This window comes from Lepus europaeus, chromosome 4 (genome assembly GCF_033115175.1).
Source record: "Lepus europaeus isolate LE1 chromosome 4, mLepTim1.pri, whole genome shotgun sequence".
Lineage (NCBI taxonomy): Eukaryota > Metazoa > Chordata > Mammalia > Lagomorpha > Leporidae > Lepus > Lepus europaeus.
The window spans coordinates 23,847,935-23,864,509 of record NC_084830.1 but is presented as its reverse complement, the minus strand read 5'-3'; positions in this window follow the sequence as shown (position 1 = coordinate 23,864,509).

The window sequence follows — 16,575 nt, the reverse complement described above, 5'->3', positions numbered from 1 at the left end:
GTAAATATGTGACTCCACATTCTAACTTAAATGCATTTGTTTCCAGTTGAAAATAATCAATGTCCATTTTAATTTTTTGACATCAGTTCTAGAAGACACTAACATAAAAACTTATTTAAGCTTTCCAAAGAATCATCTTTTTTTTTTTTTTACAGGCAGAGCTAGACAGTGAGAGAGAGGGAGAGATAGAGAGAAAGGTCTTCCCTCTGCTGGCTCACCCCCAAAATGGCTGCTACGGCCATCATGCTGCACCGATCTCAAGCCAGGAGCTAGGCACCCTGCCCTGGTTTCCCCTGCGGGTGCAGGGCCCAAACACTTGGGCCATCCTCCATTGCCTTCCCAGGCCACAGCAGAGCGCTGGACTGGAAGAGGAGCAACTGGGACAGAATCCAGCACACCGACCGAGACCAGAACCCGGGGTGCCAGCGCTGATTTTTGATGTGAAGGAAGCATGGATTAGGGAATGATACAGAAACCCAATCCTAAATGTTCTGCACACATGGTTTGGATGTTCATGAAAGCTAAAAATGTGTATAAGGTGTTTTATTAGAAGTGCTGTTGATATTTAACTTGGAGATTTAGAAAAGCATACCTATTGGCCGGCGCCGTGGCTCACTAGGCTAATCCTCCGCCTTGCGGCGCCGGCACACCGGGTTCTAGTCCCGGTCCGGGTGCCGGATTCTGTCCCGGTTGCCCCTCTTCCAGGCCAGCTCTCTGCTGTGGCCAGGGAGTGCAGTGGAGGATGGCCCAAGTCCTTGGGCTCTGCACCCCATGGGAGACCAGGAGAAGCACCTGGCTCCTGCCATCGGATCAGTGTGGTGCGCCGGCCACAGCGCGCCAGCCTCAGAGGCCACTGGAAGGTGAACCAATGACAAAGGAAGACCTTTCTCTCTGTCTCTCTCTATCTCTCACTGTCCACTCTGCCTGTCAAAAAAAAAAAAAAAGCATACCTATTTGTTAAAGGTATGTATATATACTACTGACTCTTTAAAAGAATACCCAAGGATATGTTCTAGCCAACTATGTGAACAAATCTGGCTTTGATCTCATAAATTAAAGCTACAAATGCATTTTGGGTAGCTTTATAGTAAAAATTATTGTCAACAAGATGTGGGTTTTATTATTATGGCAGCATAGCCTTTTTCACTAACCCATGTGTTACCCACAGAAACATAGCTTGACCAAGAAGAGAACGTAAAGCACCAGAATTCTAATTTGGACTAACTATAAAATAGTTGGAAAATAATGTTAATTTTGGGTCATTTTAGTTTTCATAAGTAAACAGGAGTAATAACATTCAGTCTGTCAACTTCATGTTAGCCGAAATGTGGAAACATGACAATAGCTAACAACTGATGAATGATAAAGTATGGTGTGTGTATCCATCCATGAGCTATTATTCAGCTATGGAAAGGAATGGGGTACTAATACAGGCTACAACATGGATGGACCTTAAAAAACACTATGCTAAGAAAAAGAAGCCACGAAAAACATAAAAGCATGGATATTATATGATTCCATTTGTATGGAAGTCCAGAATAGACAAATCTATGGAGATGAAAGTACATTACTGGTTGCCAAGGGCTGGGGAACGAGGAGTTTGAGTGTGACTATTAATGGTCCCGAGGGTTTCTTTTTGGGGAGATGAAATGTTCTGAAATCAGATAATATTGATGATAAATTGACTAAAAGTCTCAGAGTTTATATTTAGTTGTATGTTTTAGAATAGTGTGTTATATTGGAGTAGGTATTGTGGCCCAATATGTTAAACTGTCACTTGAGACACCTGCATCCCATGTCAAAGTACTTGGATTCTGATGCCACCGCTGCTCCCAGTATTTGCTTTTGCTGATGTGCATCCTTAGAGGGATCAAATGATGGCTTAAGTACTTGGATTCCTGCCACCCACCCACATGGGAGATCCAGATGCCCCACCGAGTTGCTGAATCCTGTCTCAGCTTGATACACTTTTGGTTGTTGCAAATATTTGAGGAGTGAACCAGTAGGTGGAAGATTCTACTCCACCCCCATCTGTCTGCTTCTTTCTCTCTCTCCCTCCTTCCCACCCGCCCTCCCTTCCTCTCTCCCTCTCTCCCTGCCACTTTGCCTTTCCAATAAGTAAACATTTTAAAAAAGAATGAATTATAAGTGAATTACTTCACAATGAAGCTTTGTTTAAAAAATTAACAAAAGCCAATGGCATCACTCCAGATCCACTACATTAGAACCCTATTGTGTGATTAGAATCACTATGGTTTATAGATATTTTTGATTCAGACCCCAATAAGAATCTCAACTATGTTAAACCACGCTACCCTTGATAGGACAATATGATACAGACACATACTCACATACATACAAATTTGTGCCTTGCAAGAATAATGCAGCCATCCCTTCATAGCCCTCTCTTATTTGTCTGATTTCAGTCTGCAGTTTCATGTCTTATAAATAGAATGTTGTAAGACATCGTCTAGGCATCATTGAACATGACCATGAAATAGTACTACTGAAAAGTTTTATTTCCATTTTCATGTCAGTCACCTTCTTAGTTCATTCATCAGGATAAGTTACTTTCCTTCATCAGACTTTGAGTTGAAATATTGAAATATTAAAAAGAATGAAAATGTCAAAAGGATAAAGCTCTTATAACTATTGTGACTGCATTCAATTTTAGGGTATTTAGAGGAATCTAATAAACTTGGTGAATTGGCTATTGCAGTATGCTTTATTCATCTGTGAATTCCAAATATTTGCCTGTCATGAAGTTGATGATCAAAAACTTTTTTGAAATGGACTATTTCTGTTTGTCCTGAGAAGAAACTTCAGAGACTCTCTCAATTTACTAACTCCCAACCTCAGTGACTTGTCCGGCATCTCTTGACTCTTTCATTGGAGAACTGAGGTTAGAACCAAAGTATCGTGTGTCCTGGACAACTATTCTCCTTTTATCTTAATTGAAACAATCAAAACCTAGCATGATTAAAATAACATTTTTCTTAAGACCAAAAAGCACTCCAAGATCATGGATACAAGCCATGACAACAAACAGATCATAAATTAGAAAGTTCATGGGACTAAAAATCCAAGAATGAGACTACATTTTAGTACTTTGGAGCTTAGATTTAGTATTTTTATGTTGTCTTCTTTATATTAACTGGATTTCCATGACTCTGTCCCCTTGCAATGCACTTGTAATTATGTAGCAGCTAACATCTCCTCTGGGCCCAGCACATCCCATAATTAGCTGTGTTCTCTCCACAGTGTATGACTCAACCCCATGCGGTTCTTCTATATCAAAGGCAGGGTGGCCAGATTTTTTAAAACCACAACACTGGAGCATGTAGTGGCAGATGGCTGCACAACCCAAGTGCATCGGGTCCTTTTGAAGAGCAACCTCACCAAAAACAAGCAAACAAACAAACAAAACCAGACCATGAGATTTATTTTTGAAAAAAGGAAAGAACCTTCTTGAGGATGTTTCCAAACACTGCATCATTTGAAAAGAAAAGCATGTTTTTTATTTTTTTCTGGAAGAACTAAAATAGAAGTAAATGAGTTAGTGCTTTGAGGTCAGCCTTGATCAGGAAGAAGGGTACTTCCTGGTCTCTAATCAGAGGCCTGCAGAGGTTTACTTGGTTGAGTGAGGACATTGGGTGTAATGTAGTATGTGGTGTAAAGAACATTGGACCAGGAGTCAGAAGACCCAATTTCTTGTCTTTGCTCTGCTGCTAATTAAGTATCTGAAGCTCTCTGCGCCGCACAAAATGGAATTCCTCTTGAGATCTCTTATGAAAACCTCTATTATAAATGCAAAAATCTTATATTATTAGAATAGCTGAAAAAATAGAGAATTTCAGACACCCTGTTGCACATACACATTCATCAACATCTACTTTTGAAGAACTCTGAAGAAGGAAAAACTCAGTAGCTGCCCTGGTAAACTTATTATAGGTTTACTGAAATGTACCACCAGGGTGTTCCTTATTATATTAGTAATAACACATCAGAATGAAGAACATTTAATTCACTAGAATTCCATAGAGGAAAGCAACAACATTTTAGGGGGAGAACACTTAGAATGAAAATTGGAACCAATGGGCATAAGTATGAGATTTACTGTTCTGTGCTTTGTAAAGGAATGGATTTTCTGGAGCCAGCGCTGTTGTGCAATAGGTTAATCCTCCGCCTGCGGTGCTAGCATCCCATATGGGCACCGGTTCTAGTCCCAGCTGCTCCTCTTCCTATCCAGCTCTCTGCTATGGCCTGGAAAAGCAATAGAGGATGGCCCAAGTTCTTGGGCCCTTGCACTTGCATAAGGGAGACCAGGAAAAAGTTCTTGGCTCCTGGCTTTGGATCATCACAGCTCCAGCCATTGTGGCTATTTGGGGAGTAAACCAGCAGACAGAAGACCTTTCTGTCTCTCCCTCTCACTGTCTGTAACTCTTCCTCTCAAATAAATAAATAAAATTCTAAAAAAAAGGAATAGATGTTCTTGTTATTCTTCAAGAGTGGGGTGAAAAACAAAAACAGATTAGAAATGATGGATGGTGAGGCTGCTAAAGGAGTTACAAGGTGGTCCTGCCCCCTTAACTTCAAAACTTGAATTGTCCCAAAAATGCATAAATGCTAGTAAATGGTGTGTGCACAAGGGAAGAAGTAGTTAATTAGAGGTGTCAGAGAGAGCAAACATTACACTCATTAATTCTAAATGTTACCAATATTGGATGCAGGAAATCAAGAGACAGAGAAAATAAAAAACCAGTCTTGGAGGCTGGCTGGAATGCTGTGAGAGTTCTGAATCCCTAGTTTATGGACTTGAACTTTAGATTAAAGCCAACAGATCTTACAAGGGTATTTATGACTTAAACAGTTCTGCAAACATCTATGTTTTGTGTACTTTCCACCTACAAGGCATTATGCCAAATGCTGGGCATGTATATAGGTACATTCACACATTTGTGCAACCATGATGTTAAATTTTAATCTTTACAATAATCCTGTGAAATGGTTATTATTATTTTAATTATATACTGGGATAAATTAAGACTCAGATTATACAAATAGCTAGGGACACACAACACTGAGGTGCAATCTACGCTTGATCTTAGCCAAAAAGTGGAGGTGTGATGTGAAGTGTAAGCTAGATTCAATACCAAGATACAGTTGTGCTATGAAGACAATATAAGGCATAGGTTCTGTGAGATGTTTAAATACTTAGAATTCCAGAGGAATTGAAGATCTAGCTCTCTTCACCCTACTCCTTGGCTAGTCTGAATTACTTTCTCTTGTGATGCTGGGGAATAGTTTAGATTCTAAATATGACTCAAAGTCAGACATTGTCTTGCCCAGTGCCATCAACCATGATCAGAATTTCATCTTTTCATTCATCTCAATATCTTTGAGGATCTCCACTGAAAATCCTTGATGTCACAGGCTGTGGTCACCTCAGACAGCATAGTACGTTTCGTTTTGTGCATTCCCCATTCCACATTTTTCCTCTCCTTGAGCTTCCTCTCTAGGTTCTTGTTTTCCTCTCATCGACCACATTCCTCCTGTTTCTTGGCTAGCATCTCTCTCTCCTCAGGCTGCCACCTCTACTCCTTTTATTCCAAAGTCTGGCTTAAAGAGAGCTTTTAGAAATATTTTTCCCCAAAGCTAGACTCTGCAAAGGATTTAATTTCTTGTTTTGTTGCTCTGAACACAAGTTTGCCTTCATGAGGAAATCTCTTTCATGAATATGTAGACCTGCATAAGCCTTCCATTCCTCAATAGTCCCTTACTTTCTGTGTTTTCCAAGAGCTTCATTAACCAGCTCTCTCCCATGGTCTCAGCTGTTTTGATACAGTACTTCTCAGTAGCTCAGAATTATCCTGAAATAGTGGATAGAGAGGTATGTGACAAGCATGGGAAACTGAAACCAGCCAAATATTGTATGAGCTGCTTTTATAAAAGAAACGTAAGGAGAAGGAAGCTAAATGGTGACGAGGGGTGGCCTGGAAGTTGTCATTTCTTTGATTTGAAGGTGAAGTTCATTTTGAAATACACTTGCATGGTATTATAAAAATAGCTTTGTATTTTAAACTCAGTTCTCAACCTGCAATCAGGAAGATCATGTAATTCCTAGTCCTGCCACTTTGGTGTTTTTTTGACTTGGGCAAGATTTTACTTAACCATTCTGCCTCTCGATTTTCTCTTCTGTAAATTGGGTGATAACACTCTCTATCTGATCAAGTTATTGTAAATGTTGCATAAAATAAATATGCATCTAGAACTCAGTGGGCCCTCAATATATGAAGATGATTATTTACATTGGAAATCTAAAGAATGTCCATTAAGAAAAGCAACTCTTTCAAAAAACTTAAAAATTCTCAATTCCCACATTATTTTTGAGTTTTTAGTTGAATATTACAAGTTATGCATATGTTGGCTAACTTTTATTTATCTACTTACAATTCTATGGTTATATAATAGGAATGTTTATAATTGAAATACAAAGTCAGCCAACTTAGTGAAACCTAGTGTTGGCATTCATAGGTGAAAAAAACCCCACCCCTGAGTCTAAATTGAATGCGTGCAATTCATTTCCTGAGAAGTCTTCCAAATATGTGATTTTCCATAGCTTCAGGCTTTGTTACCTGTTAGACACCCTGCAGCTGCTGGCATAGGTGACTTCGTACATAGTTAAGGAGATGGGGTTTTTCTGATTCTGTGGGGGAAGATTCTTTGTAGAATCAAAAGTATAGGGGCCAGTGCTGTGGCATAGTGGATAAAGACACCGTCTACAGCGCTGGCATCGCATATGGGCGCCGGTTCGAGTTCCGGTTGCTCTACTCCTGATACAGCTCTCTGCTATGGCCTGGAAAGCAGTGGAAGGTGGCCCCTTGTCCCCTACACCCACATGGGTAACCCACAAGAAGCTCCTGGCTCCAGGCTTCAGATCGGCAAAGCTCTGGCCATTGCATCCAACTGGGGAGTGAACCGGAGGATGGAAGACCTCTTTCTCTCTGCCTCTCCTTCTCTCTCTGTGTAACTCTAACTTTAAAATAAAATAAATCTTTCTTATAAGAAGAATCAAAGCAAATATATAGAATGTAAGATCTCTGAGAGGAAGTAAGTCGGGGTCCATAAAAGGAAGAACCAAAGCATAATAGTTGAGTTTAATAAAGCTTCAATGTACAGAAATCTCCACATTCATTCTTGTGTTTTTACAAGAAAGGCTGTGAGGCAAAACCTTCTGAACAATTCTTTCTTTTTTCTATTTTCTTTTTGCTTTAGATAGCTGTTATCTTATTAGAAAAGTATAAGGAAAAATGATAGACATACATGCCATTGCTGTCATATATTGAGCAAATATGTTCTCCAGTTTTAGAATTAGGTATTGTTTTAACTTTACAGATGAGGAGTGTGGGATTTAGTGATAGTAAGTAAGTGATTTTTCCCAAGTTTAAAGAGTTAAGGAATTAGTTCCAAGAGTCCACGAGTTCAGTCATTTCCATCCATCCAAACGAATATACACTATGAATTGTTTAGCCTTATTTTGTTCTTTTGGTTTCCAAAGACATTTACCAGTGATGTATATTACTATGAACAATCCAGTTTTGAAGGTGTGAAAATTACATAATCTCTTTTAGACAACAGAGTAGCTGCTCTACACAGCTTCTAAATTCATATCTATGGAGAGAACTTCTTTGATTTTCTACAAAATCAAATGCATTTTAAAAGCAAAAGAATGTTACTAAGGAAATATATTCAGTCTCAGAATTCTAGGAAATCTTAATTAATTAGATTCAAGAGGAAGATAACACCATCAAAGAAAATGAATCCTGATCCTTTCTGGAATTTAGCTTCCTTCAGGGTGTGAAACTTTACTTTTGAGTACTTCAAAGCACTCATCATCAGTTTTATCCAATTATAGGCCTAAAATTAAATTTCATTGAATGAATGGCATCTAAACATCTCAGACATAATAGCAAATCTTGTTCCCATGTCTCTTTATGATGAAAACATTGTTTCACAAAATAAACAGATAAATGAGAAATAGAGGATTCATTCCCCTCTAAATGTGTGAAGTAGGGCAGTTAATTAAGGAAAGTGAGATTATGGTTAATTGAAATCTTACTATATTAAATGATGTGATTGCTGTTCATTGGTAACTAGGAAGCAAAATATTATATATTTATTTTATATTATTATATATTTCACACAATAATTATTCCCATATTATTGGCAAATACATTGAATATGGATGAGAGGCAACAGCTTGCCTAAGGATATAACTCAGGTTGAATAGATGTGTGAGATTTAAAATCTTTGACTCAAATAACCAGATTGACTCCCTGAACTCTGTTTTTTTTTTTCACCATATTTTACTCTTTTAGTACTGAACATCAATCCTAAAATCTGGGGTAACTTCATCATAGTGGACACTGTTCAATGTTCATAGATTAAGAAGAGTAGCCTCCAGGTTTCGTTCCAATGGCATCAACTGCACAGAGGATCTGTTTATAGATTCAGGATCTCAAGTTCACTTTCTACTGTGACTGCATCAGAATCTGCTGTTAACATAGTTTACTGATTTGTAAGCCTATTAATGTTATAGAATCACTGCCCTAGGAGTTATGCCCCCATAACACCACACAAAGATATTTTGCTTTTGCAGTAGATAAAAGAAGATCATGTCAGTTCAAATAGGACTCTCTACATGCTTGGCAGTGAAAAATATTTGACTGTGATGATTTATGTCAGGAATATGGCAGAAGATCAGAACTTTGTGCTTTGGAATCATGCACTAATTCACTCTGCCAGATCGCTTTTACATTATCAGTGCTGAGGAAATTAAACCACGACAGGACAGTTTCTCACTGGAGGCACTGACATCCACAATCTTTCCTGTAGTAGGAGAAGCAGATGGGCTTGGACTGAGATATTATGCATTCTAACAGCAAAGCAACAATCTTTCATGAGCTACCCCGGAGCAAAGCAGGAAGAGCTCTGTGTTAATTTTTTAATGTCTTTTTAATTAAAAGTGTCAAGCTATAGTCCCCGAGTTTCATTGAGAGGACTGAGTTCTTCTCTGTTATCATCTATGAATTGAAAGCCACTCTAAGGAGCCATTTCTTGTCCTTAGTCTTTGTTTTTGGTCTAGTTTCTTGCTTTCCTATTTTTGGTACATTTCAAGGTGAAGAGCAACTATTGGTATTGGTTAAATAACAAGTTTGAATCTGAAGGCATCTTGGAACAAAGAGTGGATACCCCCATCTATTTTAGTCAACCATGGCCAGAGTAATGCTGCACAATAGTACAAACATCCACAGCATTCAACAATAAGTGTTTATTCCTCACTCTACATCTATGGATGTGTCAGGGATTGGCTTGCCTAGAAGGAGTTTGGTAAATGGCTCTGACCCAGGCATCTCTCTTCCTCTTTCTGGTACCTGGAAGCTGAGCATACTCTTCTCATTGAGATGGCAGAGGTCAAGAGAAAAAGCAGAACCATACATGGCCTCTCATTGCTTAGGCTCGGACTGGTATACTTTCACTACTGTTTCATTCTGTTGACCAAGGTAAGCCATGTGGCCAAATTCAAAGTCAGATATCAAAAAACATATTCTACTTCTTTACTGAGAACTACAAAAGTCATATAGCAAAGGGCGGATGGAGGGAGAAGTGAATAACTGGGACCCTTAAGGTAATTGATATAAACTAACTCATTACCTGTTGATTTTCTTGGATTTCCTAAATTTCAAGGATTTTTAGCCTTATATTATAATACAAGGTATCCTGATGTAAATACCATGATAAATATTGCATAGTTTATTTCACATGTACTGAGAAGAGATATGCTTAATACTTAAAGTTCTGCTTTATTCCTAAACGTTTTTCCATGTTCATAGTTAATATGACATTATCATGCTAACTACAAATAGTTTTAGTGGCCCAATATTATAGTTTTTTTTTTCATTTCTTGATAATATAAGCTTTCAGAGGAGTTCGATTAGTGAAAATTGCTGAACGCAAATTAATGTAAATAATGATGAATAATTTAAACTCTAGTCAAAGATTTTTTTGAAAGAGAAGTTCAAAATAGGGAATTCAAGAAATTCTTCTATGGATTAATAGGGTTAAAATTCTGCATTTCACCAACTCTTTCAGAATTGAAAATTAGTTTCTTTACTTTTATTATTAAAATACCATAGAGGCCAGCACCATGGCTCAACAGGCTAATCCTCTGCCTAGTGGCGCCGGCACACCGGGTTCTAGTCCCAGTTGGGGCACCGGATTCTGTCCCAGTTGCCCCTCTTCCAGTCCAGCTCTCTGCTGTGGCCCGGGAGTGCAGTGGAAGACGGTCCAAGTGCTTGAGCCCTGCACCCCATGGGAGACCAGGAGAAGCACCTGGCTCTTGGCTTCGGATCAGCGCAGTGCGCCAGCCGCAGCAGCCATTGGAGGGTGAACCAATGGCAAAGGAAGACCTTTCTCTCTGTCTCTCTCTCTCTCACTATCCACTCTGCCTGTCAAAAATAAAAAAATAAAATAAAATAAAAAAATAAAATACCATAGAAAGAGAATGTTTTCACATTTTGGAGAAGGACAGGATGACTTTACCCTAAACGTCAAGCAAGATGATTATCTCAGGCCTATGATTTGAAGATTCCTTGCTCCAATATTTTTTTCTCTTGCTCCTAGTGCCTAAAATTTTACTCTGCAGGAGCAGGCATTTCACTTAGTGGTAAATCAGCATCCCATATAATAGGTCCTGGCTCTGTTTCTGACTTCAGCTTCCTGCTAAATATGCACTCTAGGAGAAAGCAGATAATGGGTCATGTAGTTGGCATCCTGCTACTCATAGAGAACACCTGGATTGAGTTCTGGCCGCTCAGCTTCAACCTGGCCCAGTTGTAGCCAGTGTAGGCACTTGGAAAGTGAACTAATAGAAGGAAGCCCTTTCTGTCTCAATTTCTCTGTGTGTGTCTCTGAAATAAATATTTAAAGATTTACCCTTAGAAAGTAAAGTTTTATGATTTTTAAGACACTTACCATTAATTAGTTTATTCTGCTCCCTTTCCTATTTCACTTATGGGAAGTGAAAAAATATTAGACTTTAAGGAAACCAAATGTTTACCTTTGCTATACCTATGGGGCTACTCTTTTGCCTTTTATACACAGAAGCAACAGTATTAATTATGGTTAGACAAAACAAAAGTTTTTTCTTAGAATGAATTATGTTCTTTTTATTTTATGCAATTGTACCTCTTGGGGTTACTATGAGGATTAAGTGAATTGTGCAAACCACTTAGAAGAGTGCTAGACACACAATACATTATTACAAATATCACTTTGCCTATAGCATCTGCATCACTTTATGGCATTCATTTTTGAGACTGTCAATATTTTCTTGTTAGATAGAACCATTTGGTAATATCTAGAAAAATCCATGGCAAGGGATATGTCCCAAATAAATATTCATCAGTGGGATGAATTTATTGAGAACTCATTATGTGTTAAGACCAGTGCAAGGTAAAAAAAAAAAAATTACCTAATATCTTCCCTGGAGGAGGGCATATTCTAGAAGAGACACATTTCTATACAGATCCTAACACATAATATGCAGTGAATAGAATAGAGCGATATTAAGAGTAGTATGGGTTCCTAGATGCAAGAAAGATGCTCAAAGGATCACAAGGCTTTGGCCTGGACATTCAGAATGTTATCCGGGCCAATGAAGGAATTGAATTAGAGAAGTGATTCCCAAACTTACCATGAATCAGAGATGCTGGAATAACTGTTAAAACATGGATTTCTAGGGGCCGGCACTGTGGCTCACTTGGTTAATCCTCCACCTGTGGCACCGGCATCCCATATGGGTGCTAGGTTCTGGTCCCAGTTGCTCTTCTTCCTGTCCAGCTCTCTGCCATGGCCCAGGAGTGCAGTGGAGGATGGCCCAAGTGCTTGGGCCCTGTACCCGCATGGGAGACCAGGGGGAAGCACCTGGCTCCTGGCTTTGGATCAGTGCAGCTCCGGGCGTGGAAGCCATTTGGGGGGTGAACCAATGGAAGGAATACCTTTCTCTCTGTCTCTCTCTCTCACTGTCTAACTCTGGCTGTCAAAATAATAATAAAACAACATAAAAAAACCATGGATTTATGGACCCCACACCTGGAGTATCTAATCCAGTTGATGTGGGATGAGCCTGCAAATTTGCATTTTTCACAGGTTTGCAGATGGTGCTAATATGAGGGCCCTGGGAACACATTTTGAGAACCACAAAGGAATGGGAGATAACAATATAAATAGAGACAGTTTTCTAAAGTCTCTCACTCTGTGGGGAATAGAGTACAAACTTTAAAAGACCACTATCATGTAAGGTGCTTCTCATTGTCATGTATTCTCCAATATTACAAGGTAGGTTTACTTGGCAAGATAGTCTAGGCGACTCTGGTGGTGACAGATGAACCATGGAATATCAGGGTTTAACATGCATGCAGATATTTTACCTTTCCTCATGCAGATGTCTAATGTGGGTAGGTGGGTTCTGTACTCTACTGAGTCATTTAGGAATTATAGTGGATGCCATTGCCCACTGCACAAAGAGTTGAGATCCTTAGTTCCTCTGCTCAGATTTGTTCCCAACTGAAAAGAGCTACCATTGTCCTCTAGGATCACCCATTGCCACTGACTGGGTAGTAGAAGGGAGAAAGGTATTGCCAGATTGTGGGGAAATTCTAAGGAGCCATTTCAACTCTAGAACTTGGTTAAGTGGAACTTGTTTGCACCTGAATCCACATGCATCCCTGTCTTAGACCACTTGCCCATAAAGAACACGCTGTATATATTTTTTTAAAGATTTACTTATTTATTTGAAAGTCAGAGTTACACAGAGAAGCAGAGGCAGAGAGAGGTCTTCCATCTGTTGGTTCACTCCCCAGCTAGCCTCAACTGCTGGAGCTGCGCCAATCCAAAGCCAGGAGCTTCTTCTGAGTCTCCCACATGGGTGCAGGGGCCCAAAGACTTGGGCCATTTTTTCTACTGCTTTCCCAGGCCATAGCAGAGAGCTGGATTGGAAGTAGAGCAGCTGGGACCAGAACCGGTGCCCATATGGTATGCTGGCGCTGCAGGCAGCGGCTTTACCCACTACACCACAGTGCTGGCCTCTGATATTTTTCATTTGGAAAGTTTATCAGGGAGTGCTGTCAGTATCAGTATCCTGATAGAGTGAAGAAAGTAGGACTAAGTAGAATGATGTGATCATGTTTAGAGTTTGAAACTGAGATTAATGTCTACCTCAAGCTTTGGAGTACAGATTCAATGGCAGGGCCCCAGCCCTATAGTCTCAGAACCATCATGGGAGAACAGCAGCATGAGGAGAGAATTGTGGGTTCTGCTTTAGTTAGCTGATTCTTTGGAAAGGCAAGATGGCATTTTCTATGGATTCTCACTGTCCTCTATTAGTTAGATACCTTGTGGTGTTTCTCACATAAGTCAGAGCATAAGTAACATCAGGAGAGAGATTATAAAGTATAGATATTGGCTCTGCACAATGAGATAATCTTGATGTTTTAGCAACAGCAGAATTGAGTATTGCTTCTCATTTTCAGCAACATATTATTCATATGGACAGTGAGAAACAGATTCCTCCATCAAAAAGGCTGCCTGGGATATTGAAGGGGTGCACAAAACACTTCACATGAAGACATTTGAGATGTACAACCTGGAAACGAGACAGTGAGGGAACTGGATCATCTCAAATTCTGAGGCTGTTCTGGAAAATCAGGTGTGAACTTACTTTGTCTCACTTCAAGAGCCATTCTAAACTAGATGTATAGTCTCTGTGAGGTTAATTATAGGATCTGTTAAAATTTCCACTGTAACCCTGAGACTTGTCATAATACCTTCCACACAGTAGTTACTCAAGAAACATTTTATTAAATTAAAAAGACTGAGTAAGTTCAGATTTTAACTCAACAGAACGATGGTCTCACTCTTCAGACTCTGTCTCTAACAATGGACTAAGCTGCTTTACAAGCTAAGTCTAGACCTCATCACCAAGAGGACCCAGTTTATATGTTATAAGGATGGCTTTCTCTGTGCAAAGAATATTTCAGAGTCAAATGCCTTCTCCATCTGGGAAGTTGATTTGAAATGTTTCTTTCAACTTTAAGATGCTACAGGATAGAAAGTAAGTATTCCTCATGGACAGAACTGCCAGAAGGCATGGTAGCTACTGTACACAGAAAGTGTTGAAATTTCTACTTTTGCTTTATTTCCACAGAGATTCCAAAAACACCTGCAAGGAAGACATATTTATTTTATGTTACTCCACTTTATATGTCAATTATTAATGTTCAAACTATTTTCTTGAGTTCAGTGATAGCCTTTTGATGAAAACAGTAGAGTCTTCAGAATCATTAGACAAAGCAATGATGGAAGAATCCAAGCTTGCTTTCAGTTCTCATGAATTCACTACTCTAAGTGAGCAATAAGGAATTTAATCATTTAAACTGCAATTCAAGATAATAGCATAGGAACAAACATAACTGTACAAAATCTGTGACATAGGAGATTCTGATTTTTAACTTCATGGACCATAGCTAATTTGGAGGACATGGAAGAAACTTGCATCTTGCATATGAAGAAATGTGATACATTCATAAATTTTTGCAAATGTTAACTTTCTAAAACCCAGATAGGAATTAAGAATCCATGGCACAAAGATGAAAATTTTTAGAGGCCTATATGCCATCTGAATATTCCGCTTTGAGTGCAGAAGGCTACTCTTATCCCTAATACCCTGTAAGAAAATTCTTTATAGAGATATTAGTCACTGCATTTATGAAGTCCAAGGAGACATGAGTGATCTGACATAGGGTCATAGAAGATGAGTAGGGAATTGCTGTCTCCTTTATGCTGCTGAATATATTAAAACAAGACATAAATGTTACTGATTGTCACTTTGTCTTAAAATTATCTTCTTGCATTATATTTCAATATCCTCATAGGCATGACATTCACATAGGTAGACTGAATGTCTTGCCTACTTGATGTGATAATTGGGCAGTGATAGAACTGCCCACAGGAAGATGTGTCAAACCAAAATGTATATAGGTCTGAAATTACCACCAATATTTGAACCCTAAAGGAAGTTCTGGATGTATGTGTTATTTAATAGAAAGAAAGCAAAAATGTGATCTTGTAAGCTGTAAAGTTAAAAAAAAAAGACATGACTTTGGGAACAGAAAGCTCTGCTTTTAATTCAGCTTCAGTGCTTGCTAGCTAGTGAGGCCAGTTACTTAAGTTATGCTAATCCTCAGATACTTCACCTGGGGAATGGGGCTGAGCATGTGTACCTATTTTATAGTGTTGTGATTGTACATGCAAAATATTTAGCTTAAGAGTTGGTGTGAAAAAGGGATCCATCTTAGTTCTTTCCCTTTTTTCACATAGGACACATTCTAGATGAGTGTTGTACAATAATAGTTTATTTGATGGATAGGGCATAAGAAGATATGTAGTAGCCTCTTTAAGGGGAATGTGCCTGCAGATAATTATGAGGATGTGACATGCGTGAATGGAGAGGAATCAGGACATTAAAAACATGGAGTCAGGATGAGAGGCAGGAAGACAGTTTTTCTTCACTAACACTTTTTTCTAGAGTGAGTCCAGAGTTCTTTCCACATCTTTTTGTGAGGTACCAGTTTTCAACCTTTGACTTTCTCCATTTGACTCTTTACATTAATGCAGAAGGAACAATTTGAAACATGTTTGTTCCTCTGCTGCATTTTCCATCTTACCTGCAATAATCTCTGCCTAAACCAAGGAAAAGAAGCTGGAGGTTATGAGAATACTGAGTTGGTTACACTCAGAGGAGAGATGTGTAAGCTTCTCTTTGAAGGATTTTTAGTCAATTGGGACTATGATGGGAAGAAGGAAGTTTACATTTTTAGTCTAAGATTTCCCAAACTTAGAAGTGTTAACAATTTGGATAACTCTCTGAGAGTAACCTATGTATTCTATGGGAGGATGTTTAGCTGTATCTCTGTACAAACCCACTGCTCTGATCACCTTTCTTCACTGTGAATCAAGATGCAGAACATTGTTCAAGCCAATATTCAATCAAAGTATGGTCAAAAACCCAGCGTGGACAGACTCAATACCAATAAACAAGTGTTATGGAAACACTGGAAGCTTGGAACAAAGTCATTTCTGAGAAAACCCTGGGAAACTGGTGTCATTGTACTCTTCTATAAAATAGCGTGAGACTGATATATTACTTAAAAATGACAGAATAGAAAAAAAATTATAAAATGTAGCCAACCTTGTTTGTATAGAGTATTATTTAATACAAAATTCAAATTCATCCCTAATAGAAATGCTTCATAGCTTAGTTTCCTCCATGCCTGGGGGTATGCACTTTACTTCTGGTCTTATATCTGGATCTGTTAGAATGCTTAATAGGATTGTTTGTCTCAAATGGATTAAAAACCTAAATCTATGACCTGATACCATCAAATGATTAGAGAACATTGGGGAAAACCAATATATTGCCTGTACCTCTGGGGTACAGGCAAAGCCAAAATTAAC